Genomic DNA, 16,949 nt, shown 5'->3' with positions numbered 1-16,949 from the left:
ATGAACTTACTTTTTCCCCCCTTTATAGTTACTTTTGGCATCTTTCATTCAAGACAGGGGTGTCAAACTCAAATAGAAATAGATGCCTGCTTGCCACATATTAGAAAACCACATATTAACATTTTCTATGTTGGATTCTATTTTTATTTCTCATTAAATATTTTCCAATTCCAATTAAATATATTTCCACATTGACAGTTAGGAATTTTGTAGGCCCTAAGTTCAACACCTCTGGTTTAAGGAATCTTACCATCTTTGAATGGATGAGATGGCTAAACAATCACTGAAGCTTTGAGTTGGAGTTGACTTTGGATGGGAGAAGTGAATTTTGTGGACCTGCCAAAACCTTCCTGAAAATTATGAAGTCCAGAAATAAATATCAAAGTATGCTTGTTATGAGGTAATTTTTTTCAAAGTTAATCTGGCTTTTGAAAGTTCTGATTACCCTTTCATTTTCTCCTGCTTCGTGAATGATGTGGTATTATCCTCTGGTCTCCAGGGAGCAGCTTCTTAGCTGAGATATTTCCGTGATTTATGAAAGGGTACATCTGTCAGATTTGAGATATGGTAGTGACCTATTCCTTGGGAAAATATCAATTTTGAGATTGAATGCAGTCAGAGAAATTTGTATGTGTGTGCTCCTGCTTGGGATGTTTGAAAAGAAATCAAGAGGATAAATACCAATTAGCTGAACTTTTTTTCATTGTGATTTGTTTAAATAAAGTCCACCCTCAACCAATTGTTTACCTTATGACAATCTGGTAAGATTGTTTTTAGTTTTCCTTTCTCTGACAATCAAGGAAAATGAAGTATTGAGCTATCAGGGACATTAAAGATTCTCTATTTCATCTAATTTTTTTAAAGTAATAAACATTTTCATTTATAGTTTTGGGTTCCAATTTTTATCCCTCCCACCCTCCCCTCCCCCTTCCCTGAGGTAGTAAGCAATCAGATATGGGTTATACATGTACAATTATGTAAAAAATTACCATATTAATAATTTTGTATGAGAAAACTTGAATAAAAGAAAGAGAATGAGAGAAAGAAAGTGAAAATAGCATGCTTCAGGTTTTACAAATATATGAAACCCTTTCTTGGGTCAATCAATCAACAGGCATTTATTAAATGCATACTATATGCCAAGCATTAGGGATACAAAGAAGAATAAAAACATTATCCCTGCTCTCAGGGAGCTCATATTCTAATGGGGGGTGAGGGGGAGACATTGTGTAAATAACAATATGCATATACACTTACAAATGCATATATAAACATATACACACTTTTAAAATGAAAATAACTAAATACATACTAAATTGGCATGCATGTATATTTAATATATATTTAACATGCATGTATATACATATGTGTGCAAATAAACCCACATACATGTATTATATACATATATGCTTTATGATCTATCTATAGATATTTATGTTTTATGATCTCTGAATAGGGGAAACAGGGTTGGGGCTAGAAAGGTTCTCTTGCAAAAGATAACATATGGGGGGCAGCTAGGTGGTGCAGTGAATTAAGGAGGACCAGCTCTGGATTAAGGAGGACTTGAGTTCAAATCCGGCCTCAGACACTTGACACTTACTAGCTATGTGACCCTGGGCAAGTCGTTTAACCCTCATTGCCCCACAAAAAACCCCAAAACAAACAAAAAATAAAAGATAGCATGTGACCCGAGTCTGCAAGGAAGGTAGGGATGCTAGGTGGTGAAGGTGAGGAGGGAGAGGTTTCCACATATAGGGGAAAGCCAATGCAAATGCATAAGATTGGGTTATGGCGTGTCATGTGTAAGGAACAGCAAATAGGCCAGTGTATCTGGGTTTACAGTGTGTGGAGGGGAACAAAATATAGGAAGACTGAAAGATAGGAAGGAACCAGGTTGTGAAGGGCTTTAAATGCCAAACAGAAGATTTCATCTTTGATCCTGGAGATAGTAGGGAGCCATTGATTCCCTATTCAGTAGACTTGTAATATGTGTGTTAGGAAAATCATTTTGATAGCTGAGTAAAGGGTGGATTGGAGTTTTAATTGTGGTAAAGTATTCTGATGGGCTTGATTCCTCCTTCTGCAGCTAAGAGGTTGCTATGAACATGGCCTCCTGGGCAATGGAAGAGCAAATCTTTCTTAGATGCCACAGTGTAGGTGGCAGTGCCTTAACCGCATATGTGTTGTAAAGGCCACTAGGACCTCTTCCATCCTTATCAAGGGGAGTGCTAACCATCTCTCCTTTCATACAACACAAAGCAGATCTTTCTTAATCCTTCTTCCATTTTACCATATTATCTATTTCAATCCATTTTAGGCCCTTTTTCTTCTCCCACAGCTCCTGACAAAGAAATTTCACTCTTATCTACAAGAGTTCTTTTGGAACATTTTGGCTGTAAGGAATTGATGAATAACATGGTAGGGAAGGATTGCTGGTCTTAGAATCAGGACATATCTCAGTGCAAATCTTGTCTCTGATGCTTACTGGCTATGTCATCGTGAGCGAGTCTGAACCTCACTTACCCCATCTATCTATATCTACATCTATGATTATAATAATGCCTTTACCATATACCTCAAAAAGTTATTGTGAAAATCAAATGAGATGATGTATGAAAGAATGCTACTATGTAATGGTGAGCTATCATGATCATTATTAGGTCTGCCTTATATGGCAGCAAAGGAAGTAATTCTCTCTTACACTCCCCCTTGTGTTTTTGTGGATAGGAACTAGAGGATATCCTGTGTGTTTAAGAAATTTTTCTTTGTTACTCACTCCCCAACCCTTGCAATTTGGCTCAGAAGGGAAGAAAGAGCGAAACTAGTGTCCAATCAATCCTACTGGTAGGGAAATAGTTCAGATGTATCAGGTTTTTAAAAGTTAAAAAAATACAAAAATCTTAATTTAATGGAAGAGATCAATTGCTATATCAAGGGTTGTGTGAATATTTGTATCACTAAGGGATTTCTGCCTTTATATAACTTCTACTGTAACTTTTAAATAAATAATGACTCTTAAAAAAATTCCTTTAAATAACTTCCTCTGTAGCACAGTTGATTTATATAAAGAACGGTTCTAAGGGAGGGTGTGTTATTCATTTTTTTGCAATGGGGGAGGAGAAAGGGAAAGGAAATAAATGCTTGTTAATTGAAAAGATAAAAGGAAATAAAAGTTTTTAAAAGTCCCCAGTTCTTTCAAATAATTCTAATATGTCATGGATTCAAGACTCTTTATCATTCTGGCTGTATTCCTCTGGACACTTTGCAACTTATCACTGTCCTCCCTAAACTTTAGATTCTACAATTCAACAAAATAGTCCTGATGTAGTCTGGTCAGGGCAGGGTATAGTGGGATTATCACACTCACATTTCTTAAATGTATGGCCTTTTGAATTTAGCACAAGATTCCCCCTGGCACTTTTCAGTAAATGGCCAATCAATAAACTGACTTTATTGACTGACTGATTAATTATGGCCCTTTCAACATAGCACAAAACCACATTAGTGCTTTGGCTTCCATGTTGCATTGGTGACTCATATTGCTTTCACAGTACATTCAAACTCCCAAATCTTTTTCAGAGGAAATGTTATTAAGCTATCCCCATATTATATTTGTGAAGTTGAACCCAGGGGTAAGACCTTACATTTATCCCTATGGAATTACAACTTCCTATATTGAACCCAGTGTTCTATCTCTTTTCTGATATTGCCTCCCATCCAGCTCTCCTTTCTAGCTTTTGTGTCATCTGCAGATTTGATAAGTGCCTTGTACATGTTTATCAAAGTCACTAGAAAACCCCAACCCCTAGCACGTTAAATAGCACAGGGTCAAATACAGATCACTAATTAATTACACTGTAGGCTTCTTTCCAATCATTAATCATTACTCTGAAGCTAGCCATTCAACTATTTTTTTCCTTTCTTCTCCTTGTAATAGAGAGAGTAGGGGGAAAAAGAGATGACAGTGCATAGGCCAGAGTTGAATTGGAATCGACAACTGGTACCTTGCCCATAGATGATCATCACTTGTTGAATTGAAATAAATCAATAAATCAACAAGCATTTATTAGTATCTACCATCTACCACATGCTCTGTTGGATACAAAGACAAAAATGTACCCTCAAGGAGCTTATAGTGGGTTGGGGAGGCAACATGTGCACATGTAAATATATGCAACATAGGTACAAAATAAATAGTTTTCCTGGGTAATAAGGCATTAGTAGCTGAGAGGTATTCAATAAAATTTTCAGATAGAAGATGACACTTGAAGTGAATTTTGAGGGATGGAAGGGATTTTAAGAGATGATGGTTTGGAGGGAGTGCATCCTTGGGATGGGTATAGTCTGTGCAAAGGCAAGGAGATGGGAGATGGAGTGTCTTATGAGAGAAACAGCATAAAGACCAATGAACTGTGAAAATAGAGGATATGAAGGAGAATAATGTTTACTATGACTGGAAAAGTAAGTTGGTGGGTGTTAGATGTTAGAGGAATTTGTAGTTGATACCAGAAATAATGGGGAACCATTGGATTTTATTGTGCAGGGTAGAAAAATGGTCAGAACTTTGCTTTAGTAAAAATCACTTTACCAGCTATAGAGTAGATGGATCAGTGAAGAGACTTAAGGCAGGGAGACCATTGGGAAGCTGCTACAGTAGTCTAGGTTAGAGGTAATGGGAGACCAAGGGTTGGCCATGTAAGTTGAAAGAAGAGGATGAATGCAAGAGATGTTATGGAGAAAGAATGAATGAGACTTGGTAACTGAATGGATTAGATTGGGTATAGTTGAGAGAGAATGAGGAGTTGAGGATAACTTTTAAGTTGTAAACCTGAGTGACTATACTTATAGTGGCAATCTTGACAGAAGAAGGGAAATTCAAAATAGGGATTAGTTAGGAGGGTTTGGGGTCAGATAATGATTTCTGTTTTGAACATGTTGAGTTTGAGAAGCTTACAGGACATTATGTTTGAAATATCCAATAGTCAGTTGATGTTGTGGGACTAGACCTCAGAAGAAAGATTGATTTGAGTCAACTACGTGGAGATGATAATTAAAAAAAAACCATGGAAACTGATAAGGTTAATAAAAGATTATTTAGAGAGAAGAGATAAAGGTTCATGACAGACACTTGGGGTATACCTATAATGAGAGTACACAATACGGATTAATATCTATCAAAGGAGACTGAAAAGGGATGGGAGGAGGAGAACCAGTAGAGGAAAAGGTCACAAAAAACTAGAATAGAGTATCAATAGTGTCAAACAATACAGAGAAATTAAAAAAGGATTTAGATTCAGAAAAGACCATCTGATACAGAAATCTAGAGATCCTTGGTAACTTTGGAGAGAATAGTTTCAGTTACCTAATGATGTTGAAAGCAAGATTGAAAAGGGTTGACAATGAAGTGAGAAAAGAGGAGGTAGAGACAGCTTTTTCTATGAGTTTGACTATGAAAGGAAAAAGAGAGAAAGAAATATAGGGTAAGGTAGGAGATAGGCTCAAGTAAGGGTTTTCAAGGGTGGGAGGGACCTTGGAATATTTGTAGCAAGCAGGGAAAGAACCAATAGATCAGGAGGCTTTTCATATTAGAGTTTTGGAAGGGAGGGAGGAATATACCAGAGTAGTTGGGAGTAGATGTGATAAAGAATACATGTAGAATATTTGACCTTTGGGAAGAGAAAAGCCATTACTCCAGAGACTGGAGTAATGGAGAATAAAATGTGGTAGATGTCAAAGGATTTCGATATACTTTATATACTCACTAAAGAGTAAGGGAGAATGACTGAGTAGATGAGTGAAAAAGCATTTATTTATTAGGTCCTTGTTGTGTGCCAAGCACTGTGCTAATTGCTGGGGATATGGATAGAAAAAGCAAGACAGTCTCTGCTCTCAAGGATCTCCTACCCCAATTAGAGGAGCAACACATATAAAAGACTTCAACTGTAGGGCAGATGGAACATTCCACAAGCCCTTAGGGTACAGCAATAGGGTGAATGGTAAGACCTAGAGTTCTATAAGTAGATCAGCTGATCATATGAAGTGCTCTGGAGATCTGGGGGAAATAAAAGTAGGGCAGATGGTAAGGCTCAAAGGACTTAAGAATGCAATGCAGAGAAGGCTCTCATCAAAGAGTTTTTGTTTTGTTGGTTTTTTTCATTAAAGTATAAAGAAAAGTCCCTAGACAAGAGGATCAGGGAAGGGGGTATTTTGGAGCCTAGAGGAGAGAAGAGAAGGTTTGGAATAGCCACTGTGGGGAATGTGCTAACATAAATTTGTAGTGGATCCAGGCAATGTGGTTGAACTCCTTTCAACAGCCCTTGAGTAGGAGTGGAAGAAGTGAATGGTGGCAATAATCCAGGGTTGCTGTTTGGCAAATCATGAACAATGATAGGAAAAGAGAACAAGAGATTTAAGAGTAGAGGACAGTGTAATGTGAGCCAATTAACTATAGGATTGATATTGACAAGGAAGGTAAATGAAGCCAGAGCAGGAGCAATGGGCTGGGAGACCACTGAGGGAATGGAGGTAATGGTGAGCATGGAGATGAGCTTGAGGATATATGAAGTATAGGAAGAGAAGAGATGAGAGGAGGAAAGAATTTCAGAATTCTTGATCATGAAACTGGAACATACTTGGGTGATAAAGACTGTAACTCCACTTGTATAACTGTGCCAGATAGTTGAGACAATTGAGGCACTAGGAAGCTAGGATGTTTGAGGAATGTAAACATCAACATAGTATAAGAACAGGAGTTGGGCTGGAGATGAATTTGAGTTAGTTCTTGAGAAAAGGATAATGACTTGGAACCTGATAGATAGGTATCACCAGTATCTGGATTTAGTCTTCTATTTGGGTAGGCTTAATCTCAAAGGAAAGGGTTTTTAAAATTTTTTTTTCAATTTTTGTGGGGCAATGAGGGTTAAGTGACTTGCCCAAGGTCACACAGCTAGTGTCAAGTGTCTGAGTCTGGATTTGAACTCAGGTCCTCCTGAATCCAAGGCCAGTGCTTTATCTACTAAGCCACCTAGCTGCCCCTAAAGGAAAGGTTTTGTTTTGTTTTTTTGCTTTTTTTTTCAAGGCAGTTGGGGTTAAGTGATTTGCCCAGGGTCACACAGCAAGTAAGTGTCAAGTGTCTGAGGCTGGATTTGAACTCAGGTCCTCCTGAATCCAGGGCCAGTGCTCTATCCACCGCACCACCTAGCTGCTGCAAAGGAAAGGTTTTTAAGAGATGATGTCAGAGGGAAAGTTTGGAAGTGACAACAGTGAGCAAAGGATATGAAAACTTCAGACTCCACTTGAAAAGAAGGGGGTGACATTATGAGAAAGGATATGACCAGTGCTGGAAAGGTTGTCCAGGGATGCAGCATCTTAGGGAGAAGGAGAAGGAATTGAGCCAGATCTCAATGTCAGAAAATGGAAGATACGTGAGAGAGCTCTAAAAGAAATGAATAGTGCATAAAAGGAATCTGAAGTGGAAAGGTCCTAATATAACTCAATTTCATGAAATTTCACAGGGACTCCTGTTATATGGGTCCCTTCCTTAGGATGGAAAATGATAATTTCACAATTTTAAGTTTGAAGTGAGTTGAAACTTAGATTCAGGCAAGTATTGCCATTGGCTATGTACTATACATCCACAATTTTAATTCATATTTACAGCTCTCTTGGCTACCAATTATCTATGTGACTTTGGTCATTACTTCTCTGAGATTCCCTTGCTTATCTAGAAGAAGAGTTGAAACAAAATATGTGACCACCAATTGGGGAATAGCTGGCCAAACTGTAGTATGTGCATGTAATGGAATATTACTGAGTCATAAAGAATTCTCTAGTATATAATTCTTAGATGAATTGTTGATTTATATGGCTAAAGAGAGTTTCCATACCAATACTTGTCCACACTGCACCCCATAGGTCCAGACCAGCAAGGGGGAGAAATGGTGAATAATGAAGAATTCAGAGAAGTATTGGAGGACTTGCAAAAAGTGATAACAGAATGAGAAAAGCAAAGCCAATATATATATATATATATGCATGTATATATACACATACATATATGCACACATATATGTGTATATATGTATGCATATCCATATAAATATATGATATTTACATTCACAGAGATAGATAATTATTACTCTATAAATAAAGTCAAAACTAAAAGGTAATAAAACAGGTCAAATTCATCTTTCCTGTCTGTTATGAACCAGGAAAAGTGGAAAGTGAGATTACCATCTGTTGTAATTCTGCCATTAAGTGGTTTTGTTAATTGTTTCCTGAAAATGTAATTTGTGAGTTGGTTTGGTTATCTTTGGAAATGTGTCTGTTCTGTCCAAACAAAATGATTCAATTAAAAGAATACAATATAATGAGGGGACTGGCTTTGAGAGATAATCTCCAAGTTCCCTTCCAGTTTTAATATTCCCTGATTCTGATTCTGAGCAAAGTGGAGTAGATGCTACTATGTTTTTCACCATTAAAATCCCTGCAACTACCTCTAAAGTATTGTATAATGGATTGTATAGAAAGAGTCGCTTTTGGCTTAGTTTCTATTGATTACCTTCTTTACAGGTTATCAAGGAACCCAAACTCCAATATGCCAATGATTATTGTAGCTATAGAAAACATTTCACCAGAGAGATTCGATCATGTCATTCCTCTCCTCAAAAATTTTCAGTTGTTCCCCATTATGTATTAAATAAAGATTAAACTCCTCTGTCTGGTATTCAAAGGCCCTGCATAATCTGGCACCACCTTGTGGTGCAGCCAAATTGGATGGCTCTCTGTTTCCTAAATGTGTCCTGACACGTTCCCCCCCCCCCCCCCCCCCCCGCCCTTGCCCTCCACCTATGTTGTTCCCTATACTTGCACTGCCTTCCCTTTCCTTCATTACTGCTGAATTGCCCTCTGGTCTTTAAAGCCCAGTTCAAATGCCATTTTCTTGATAAGGTCTTCTCTGATCTCTTTTGTGAGTAAACGACTCTTTCCCCTTTAAACTTCACATGGTATTTTGTTTTTCAGTTTTCTAATGCACTTAGGCATTATTTTTACTATGGTTGTCTGCATCTGTCTTCCCTTTACTAGAATGTAAATTTCATCAGGACAGGGTCTCTTAACCAAGTATCACTATGGGTGACCAGTTTAACATAAAGTAGAACTTAATAAATGGACATTGAATTGATCTGAGCTGAGTTGAATCTTTGAGCACAATGCCTGGAATATAGAATGAACTTAATAAATGCTTGTCGGTTGATTTATTGAATCATTGGAATATATAATGTGGATGCAAACATTCTGCTTTCCTTCTTCACAGACTCTCAACCCTTTGCTGACACATGTAGGAAATTATGCCATTGCTACACTTTGATAGAAGAACAACCATAATACTCAAGAACTGTTAAGGATTCACATAAACCTTTCATTCTTAACATGGTGTTACAGGGGAGATTTGGAAGCTATGCATTTGTCCCTGGTATACTGGAAAGTTCTGGGCAGGGAATGGGAGTTTTAAAAACTTCTCTATCAGTGCCATCAAACTCAAATAGAAACGGTTCCCTGCAGGTGCATATTGACTTTGAAACACACCACAAATTGGGGCGGCTAGGTGGTGCAGTGGATAGAGCACTGGCCCTGGATTCAGGAGTTCCTGAGTTCAAATCCAGCCTCAGACACTTGACACTTACTGGCTGTGTGACCCTGGGCAAGTCACTTAACCCCCATTGCCCTGCCAAAAAAAAAAAAAGGGGGCAGCTAGGTGGCGCAGTGGATAGAGCACCAGCCCTGGAGTCGGGAGTACCTGAGTTCAGATCCGGCCTCAGACACTTAACACTAGCTGTGTGACCCTGGGCGGGTCACTTGACCCCAATTGCCTCACTAAAACAAAAACAAAAACAAAAACAAAAACAAAAAACCCACCACAAATTAACATTGTTGTTCAGTCATGTCCAGCTCTTTGTGTATCTTGGCAGAGATACTGGAGTGGTTTGCCGTTTCCTTCTCCAGTTCATTTTACAGATGAGGAAACTGAGGCAAACAGGGTGAAGTGGCTTCCTCAGGGTCTGAGGCTGGATTTGAATTTAGGTCTTCCTGACTCCAGGCCTGGTGCTTTATCCGCCTCACCACCTTGCTGCCCCTAGCCATGTTATAATGTATTTCTATTTATTTTGTTAAACATTTCCCAATTATATTTTGTTGAACATTTCCCCAATTACGTTTACATCTGGTTCTAACTTGGGAGTTTTATGCCATGAGGTTAATGCCTCTCTTGTAGATGACTATACTGACAAGAAAAACTTATTTTCATAATATGTCTATGAGGAAACATTACAGAGAGGATGGGGTAGAGAGAGGATAGGGAAGATCCGACAGATGGGAATTTAATTGGGGAGTCGGGGAATTCTGAAAACTCCCTTTCTGGCATTATCCTAATGCTCCTTGCCTTCTGAGCTGATGGGTCAGAGAATGGTATACAAGTGACCTCTGCTGTGGAAAATTGAATCCACTCAAGGTCACTCTGACCCTCTTTTAATTAAGACAAATGGTTTTGTTGATCTCCCTGTAGTAATCGGGGTGCCATTGAAAGATAATGTATAGTCAAATCTCACAGTCCAATAAGAGTTATTTAAACAAACAAACAATAATGATATTTTTAAAAAAATCATCTCTTTCAAGCCAAAGGAATCTTTATAATCACCCGAGTTCCTGCCTAGTTATCCAGATGACTGACTTCAAAGGGTTAAAAATACCATGAGGTACTTTCTATTTGCGGCTCATGGTTAAGAAGAATCATGGAAAAGTAGACAGAACTGTGAAGCAGGAATTAGGACACTGGCTTTTAGTCCTGATTCTGACACCAACTTAAACAAGTTCCTTCCTTTCTCTGGATCACAGGTTTCTCTCCCATAAATTGAAGGGGTCAGAGTCAGTGATGTCTAAATTCTGCATCCGGAGTCAGATGATCCAGATTTGAATTTGAATTCTCTCACTTATTGCCTGTAAGGATTTTTTGCCAGTTATTTAACTTCTTCTGGCATCAGTTTCGTCATCTGTAAAATGAAGAAGGTAGACTTAATCTTGAAGGTTATTTCCAAATGAAAATATTCTTCTGCTCTACTATGTGTCTTCCCCCTGTCATATTTAAGCATTAGAAATAGCTGGGGATAGAGAACTGGCTTGGGCATCAAGAAGAGCAAGGTTCAAATTCTGCCTGTGATATACACTAGCTGTATGACCATGGGCAATCAACTTAATTGTTTAGTGCTACAGATAACTCTCCAAGACTCTAAGTTACAGACCAATTAGAGATTCCTGTTGATGGAGGGAGATTCCACATTAGGAGGTACCCATAGTAACAAAGTCACGGGTCCCTTCTAAAATTCTAAGGCTTGGTAGAGTCCTCACGTATGGAAAGCACTGATCTTTGGACTATAATATATTAATGTTGGACAGATAGGTGGAACAGTGAATGGAGCACTGGGCCCAGAGTCAGGAAGAGTCATCTTCCTGAGTTTAAATCTGACCTCAGACACTTATTAGCTGTGTGATCCTGGGCAAGTCACTAAACCCTGTTTGCCTCCGTTTCCTCAACTGTTAATGAGCTAGTATCTCTGGCAAAAAAAAAAAAAATCCCCAAATGGGGCCAGGAAGAGTCAGGCATGATTGAACAACCACCAATGCTAATGCTATTTATAACACTATGCACCTTACACATCTGAGGAGGTGGTGAATAAGGTTCAGGTCTTCCTATTTCCTAGGGTTATTGAGATCTCAAGGAAGAAACTTTGCCCACTGCCAATGGAAACCAGCTACTGCTCTGAAATTTATGATCTTAGAAAGCTGCCTAGGGCACTGAGAAGATATTTGTAAGGAGTCACACAATGAGTCAGGGACAAGATTTGAACGCTGCTTTTCTGGACTCTGAGTCGGACTTTCTATCCATTATGCCATGTAACTTCTCAATCTTGTACATAGTGTGAACGCTCACTTCCTCAGTGGCCCTTGTCTGTGAGACTCCTCCCTCACTGATTGGATAGGGTGGAGAGAGAACATTGGATAGCTACTCTCACGTCTTCTTCTTCTTTTTTTTTTTTTTAGTGAGGCAATGGGGGTTAAGTGACTTGCCCAGGGTCACACAGTTAGTAAGTGTTAAGTGTCTGAGGCCGGATTTGAACTCAGGTCCTCCTGACTCCAGGGCTGGTGCTCTATCCACTGCGCCACCTAGCTGCCCCACTCTCACATCTTCTACCATTTAAGGAGGGCACCGCAGGAATTCACTTCATCATTTCCCACCCAGTTGCTTTCCAGGTCTTTGCAATATTCAGAAATTCATATTTCACAAGATGAAGTAAACTCTGTAATTTGACACCTCCGCAGATTGTTTCTCACCCCGGATGCAGGAGGAGTGCTGGTTACCTTTCCCTTTCCCGGATCCCCTTATCAACTTCTTTTTATGTGTTGTCTTTCCCCACTAGATTATGGCTCCTTGAGAGCAGGGAATGTCTTCCCTTTCTTCACATCACAGCACTTAGCAAGTGTTGGGCACATAGTAGGTGCTTAATAAATTTTTATTGACTCCTATAGTAGGTAAATCCTTATTAATTCTTGAATTGGATTAAACACGGTACCTTAACTTTGCATGTATAATCAATATTAAATTGCCTGCCTTCTTAAGGAGGGTGAAATGGTGGGAAGGAGGGAGAGAATTGGAACTATTTTTTTTTGTGTGGGGCAATAAGGGTTAAGTGACTTGCCCAGGGTCACACAGCTAGTAAGTGTCAAGTGTCTGAGGCCAGATTTGAACTCAGGTCCTCCTGACTCCAGGGCCGGTGCTCTATCCACTGCGCCACCTAGCTGCCCCGGAACTCAAAATTAAAAAAAAAAAATGTTTGTTAAAATTTTTTACATATAATTAGAAAACATTTGACAAGATAAATAAAAATAATTTTAAAATAAACATAATGCCTTTTTAGAAAAATAGCAAAAGCTGACTAAAATATTGGAAATACATTTCTTCTGACATCTATCTTGCGTTAAGATGGATCTTGTCATTTTCCATAAAGGTCTTTTGGATAGTTTCTGTTTCCTTTCCAATGCCTAGCACAGTAGAAGCATCCATTACCATTGCTTAATAAATGTTTCTTCTCACTGTAATTATCCCAGCCGTTCCTCTATGGTTCCCATCTACCAATATTTCCAAACTTGGTCAGTGAAAGCCAACATTCTCATGCCCTGGTACCTGAAGACAGAATTTCTCTCATGCCCTCTCCTTCCCTTGCCAGGACTTCATGCAGGTAAATGAAGAAAGCCCTTCTGCTCATGGCCCAGTCATTATTTTGGTTGAGAAGGTTATCACATTGGCAAGTCTGATGTCCCATCTGGCTCTGAAGTCTTTCTGGTACTGTGTCTCACTCCACCCTTAACTGGAAAAACTGCCCCAAGAGACCCACATATCGGAGTTTGAGAACGAGACCATTAGGAGCCAGGATGCCTTCAGTGGCTGGAGAACTAGAAAAAATATGTCATGGGGAAAACAGAGCTGTCAAAATCTGGCTCCTTGTCAGTTTCTTGGTGGGGGGTGGGGATGGGGGAGAAGGGAATAGAGACAGGAAAGGAACCAAACTACCTTGGTCAATGGAGCTGCAAACACTTTCACATGACTTGAAACGATGGTCTTGCCAGCAAAAACATTTGGTTTCTTTAAAAATCCGACTGGCTTATTGTTGCTTCAGTATTTGAACCTGGCAAACTCATGGGCAGTCCACTTGTAATTTTTTAAGGTATGCTCTTGTTATATGCCGGAAGGGTCCAGTCTAATCCAGGCTGAACATTTCCAAGGGTTTTTTTTTCCCTTTAAAAAAAACTTTATTGATTTATTTTGTTTTCAAATTAACTTCATTTCCCAACATTTCATTTCCAAATTAACTCCATCTTCCAGAGAACTATCTATTACAACAAAGATGAAAACAAGAAGAAACCCATCCCACCCCAAGATTTTTTGAAAAGGAAAATCGTCCTTGCTGCTATTATTAGGACTATAGGATCATAGCAGTTAAGTGGTGCAGTAGATAGAATGCTAGGCCTGGAGTCCGGAAGATTGATCTTCCTGAGTTCAAATCCAGCCTCAGAAACTTGCTAGCTATGTGACCCTGGGCAAGTCACTTAACCCTATTTGCCTCATTTCCTTATCTGGAAAATGAGCTGGAGAAGGAAATGGCAAGCCACTCCAGTGTCTTTGCCAAGAAAACCCTGAATGGGGTCATGAAGACATGACTGAAAATAACTGAACAATGTGGAACTCCAGAGTCAGTGCTTATTCCTTCCTACAATGTTTTTTATTGTTACTGAAATATTACTCCATTATGCATCTACTTCTGGTTTCAACTCCAGGGAAGAACAGGCCCCTCCCAGCATAAGATTCTTATCACCATTCTGTTAACTCAAGTCTCAGATACCCTACCCCTGAGCCTCCTATTCCTTCTGATTACTGGGCTGGAAGATGGAATACTGAACTCCTACCAAAGTCTTCCTTCGTAGAGGGTAGAAATTAGAATTTAATTCACTCCACATATGCAGCTTTGCTTGGTTTCAACTCCATAAAACAGGGTGCTCCCATGCCAGGAATTCTCTTGTGTTTCCTCCTACCACCTTCCAGCTTCCTTTTTGTACATTATCTTCTCTTATTAGATTGTAAGCTTCTTGAGGGCAGGGGATGTCTTTCTTTTTCTTATGTGTATCTCCAGTGCTAGGCACAGAGTCTAACACATATTAGGTACTTAATAAATCTTTATTGAATTGAACTGAATTGAAAAATACATCCGTGATCTCAGTGGTTTAGATGTTTCCTCTAATAATGCAGCTCACAAACTTGCCATGCCTACCCATCCTGTGTGACTCTTGTTCATGATCTCCCAGAAGCTGGTCACAGTGCTGAAGGCCTTCCTCACTTTATTTTCACATTGACAAGGTGCAAGTGGACCATTCCAACAACCTACGTGCCTTCTATTCTCCTTGTTAGGAAATCGGTCTATTTTCTCTTTCTATCATAAAATTCTTTGATGACATTTTTAAACTCCTGTGCATCTTTAAAGTTCTCCATTGGCTATGTTTTGTACCTATATCACAACATATCATAGACCTTTACTTTTCCCTCTCGGTATTATTTCAATACCTATTGTTATTGTTAATATTATTATGTTTATTGTTATTATTATTTTAAAAAATAATTTTCTTCTCTTTTTTAGAGAAGACATTTCTTTAAATTCCAGTGCAGTTTTGAGGAATAGAAAAAAACCAGAATTCTTCTGAAGCAAGTAAAAGGAGCTTTTTTTTTTTTAGGCTTTGTATACACAAGCAAGGCACCTCAGGCTGCTGATAGAAGTCTTGCCTGTAGAAAGAATATAGGTCAGGTCCTAAAGTTAACTGTTTTCAGGGGAACTCTCTTTAGCTTAAATTGGAAATATCACTTTCACTTTATGTGGACGTCAGGCCCAAAGAATAGCAATCAAAGGAACTAAACCCAAAGATTACCCTATTTTCTTTTGCATCATTCTCCACCCTTCTCTGATGAATGAATCTATTTTCCATATAGTCTTCTACAAGCAAAAGAAACCCACAACCTGAGAAGTGTCAGGTAGAAATTAACATTCTTAAATGTCATTATGATTTGTACAATAAAACTTTGCTAATTAAGACTAGTTGGAGTGTAAAGTCAGGATAGTTTCATCAAGGCTGAATTATAGATTCTTTAAAAAAAATAAGGGGCAGCTAGGGGGCACAGTGGATAAACACCAGCCCTGGATTCAGGAGGACCTGAGTTCAAATCTGGCCTCAGACACTTGACACTTACTAGCTGTGTAACCCTGGGCAAGTCACTTAACCCTCATTCCCCTGCCAAAAAAAAAAAAGAATTGCAAAGTTTCTTAGTGATAATTCAACCTACTTTTCTCCTCCTACTCAGTTCTAGGTCCAACTCATTGACCAGTTGTGATGTCTGTCCATGAGTATATACTTACTAATGGTTGACCTCTATAGGTTGTACATCCAATTGTACATAATAATTTATATAATTGGCATTCTGCATTCACTTAATTTTGGGTCTGTAAGTAGTTAGACTAAACTTTTTTGAATAATTTTAGATGCTAGTTAGAGTCTCTGCAGTGATCTAGGTCCATGAAATCTATACCATGTCAACCATGAATGTAAGCTTTTGGAGTTATTCCCAACCTATAGGAAATTCCCTTTTGACTTAAACTCTGCTCTGGACCTCTTTGATGACAATGTTAAATACCATTGGGAAATGACTTATTTTGCCTTACTTGATATCAATGATTAGAGAATTGTCAAACAAAGTTATCTCCATTGTTTTATTTTCCAAGGAATCTTGTTGAGTTTGGGCATATAAAATGGGATACATCTTATTGAACTTGATTTTTAAAAACAAATACCATTTGTTATTAGTATAGAGGCTGTTTGGAGTGTTAAATAGAGAACCAGCCTTGGATGTTGAATGACCCTAGGCTCAAGTCATTTTTTTTTTAAATTTTTTTTTTTGGGGGGGGTCAAGTTGTGCCTTGGACACATGCTGCTGGTATGACCCTGAGCAACTCATTTACTCTCTCAATGCTCTAAGTAACTTTCTAAGGTTGTAAGTTGCAGAGAAAGTGTAACCTGAATTTTAAAGGGAGGTTCCTGACTAGGGAGTTTCCTAACACCGAGAAATCCTAGGTCCAGTCCCTATCTCTAATTAGCACATGAATTGCACAGTCACCTTTTAAAAGTCTCTTAACAAGAATATCCATACTTCCCTTGATTTAATTTGCTATTAAATTGCTTGTTAAACTTTTTCTTTTCTTCATAGTATAAAAGTAAATACTCTAGCCTATGTTCAAATTGTCATTAGCTACAAAATGTTGGAGGCGAAGTTATTGGTGAGGCTTTACAACTATAAACTC

At 38.6% G+C, this 16,949-nt stretch overlaps 1 non-coding gene across 1 annotated transcript; it reads right to left on the bottom strand.

Moving 5' to 3' along the window:
• Positions 1–2,127: 2,127 nt before the first annotated feature.
• LOC122752422 lies at positions 2,128–2,255 on the bottom strand. Its single transcript, XR_006356166.1, has one exon. It is a non-coding gene; the product is annotated as a U6atac minor spliceosomal RNA (small nuclear RNA).
• Positions 2,256–16,949: the final 14,694 nt, after the last annotated feature.

The sequence above is a fragment of the Dromiciops gliroides genome, chromosome 3 (assembly GCF_019393635.1).
Source record: "Dromiciops gliroides isolate mDroGli1 chromosome 3, mDroGli1.pri, whole genome shotgun sequence".
Taxonomy (NCBI): domain Eukaryota; kingdom Metazoa; phylum Chordata; class Mammalia; order Microbiotheria; family Microbiotheriidae; genus Dromiciops; species Dromiciops gliroides.
The sequence above is the reverse complement of the archived record's forward strand: the minus strand, read 5'-3'. Positions and strand labels throughout refer to the sequence as shown.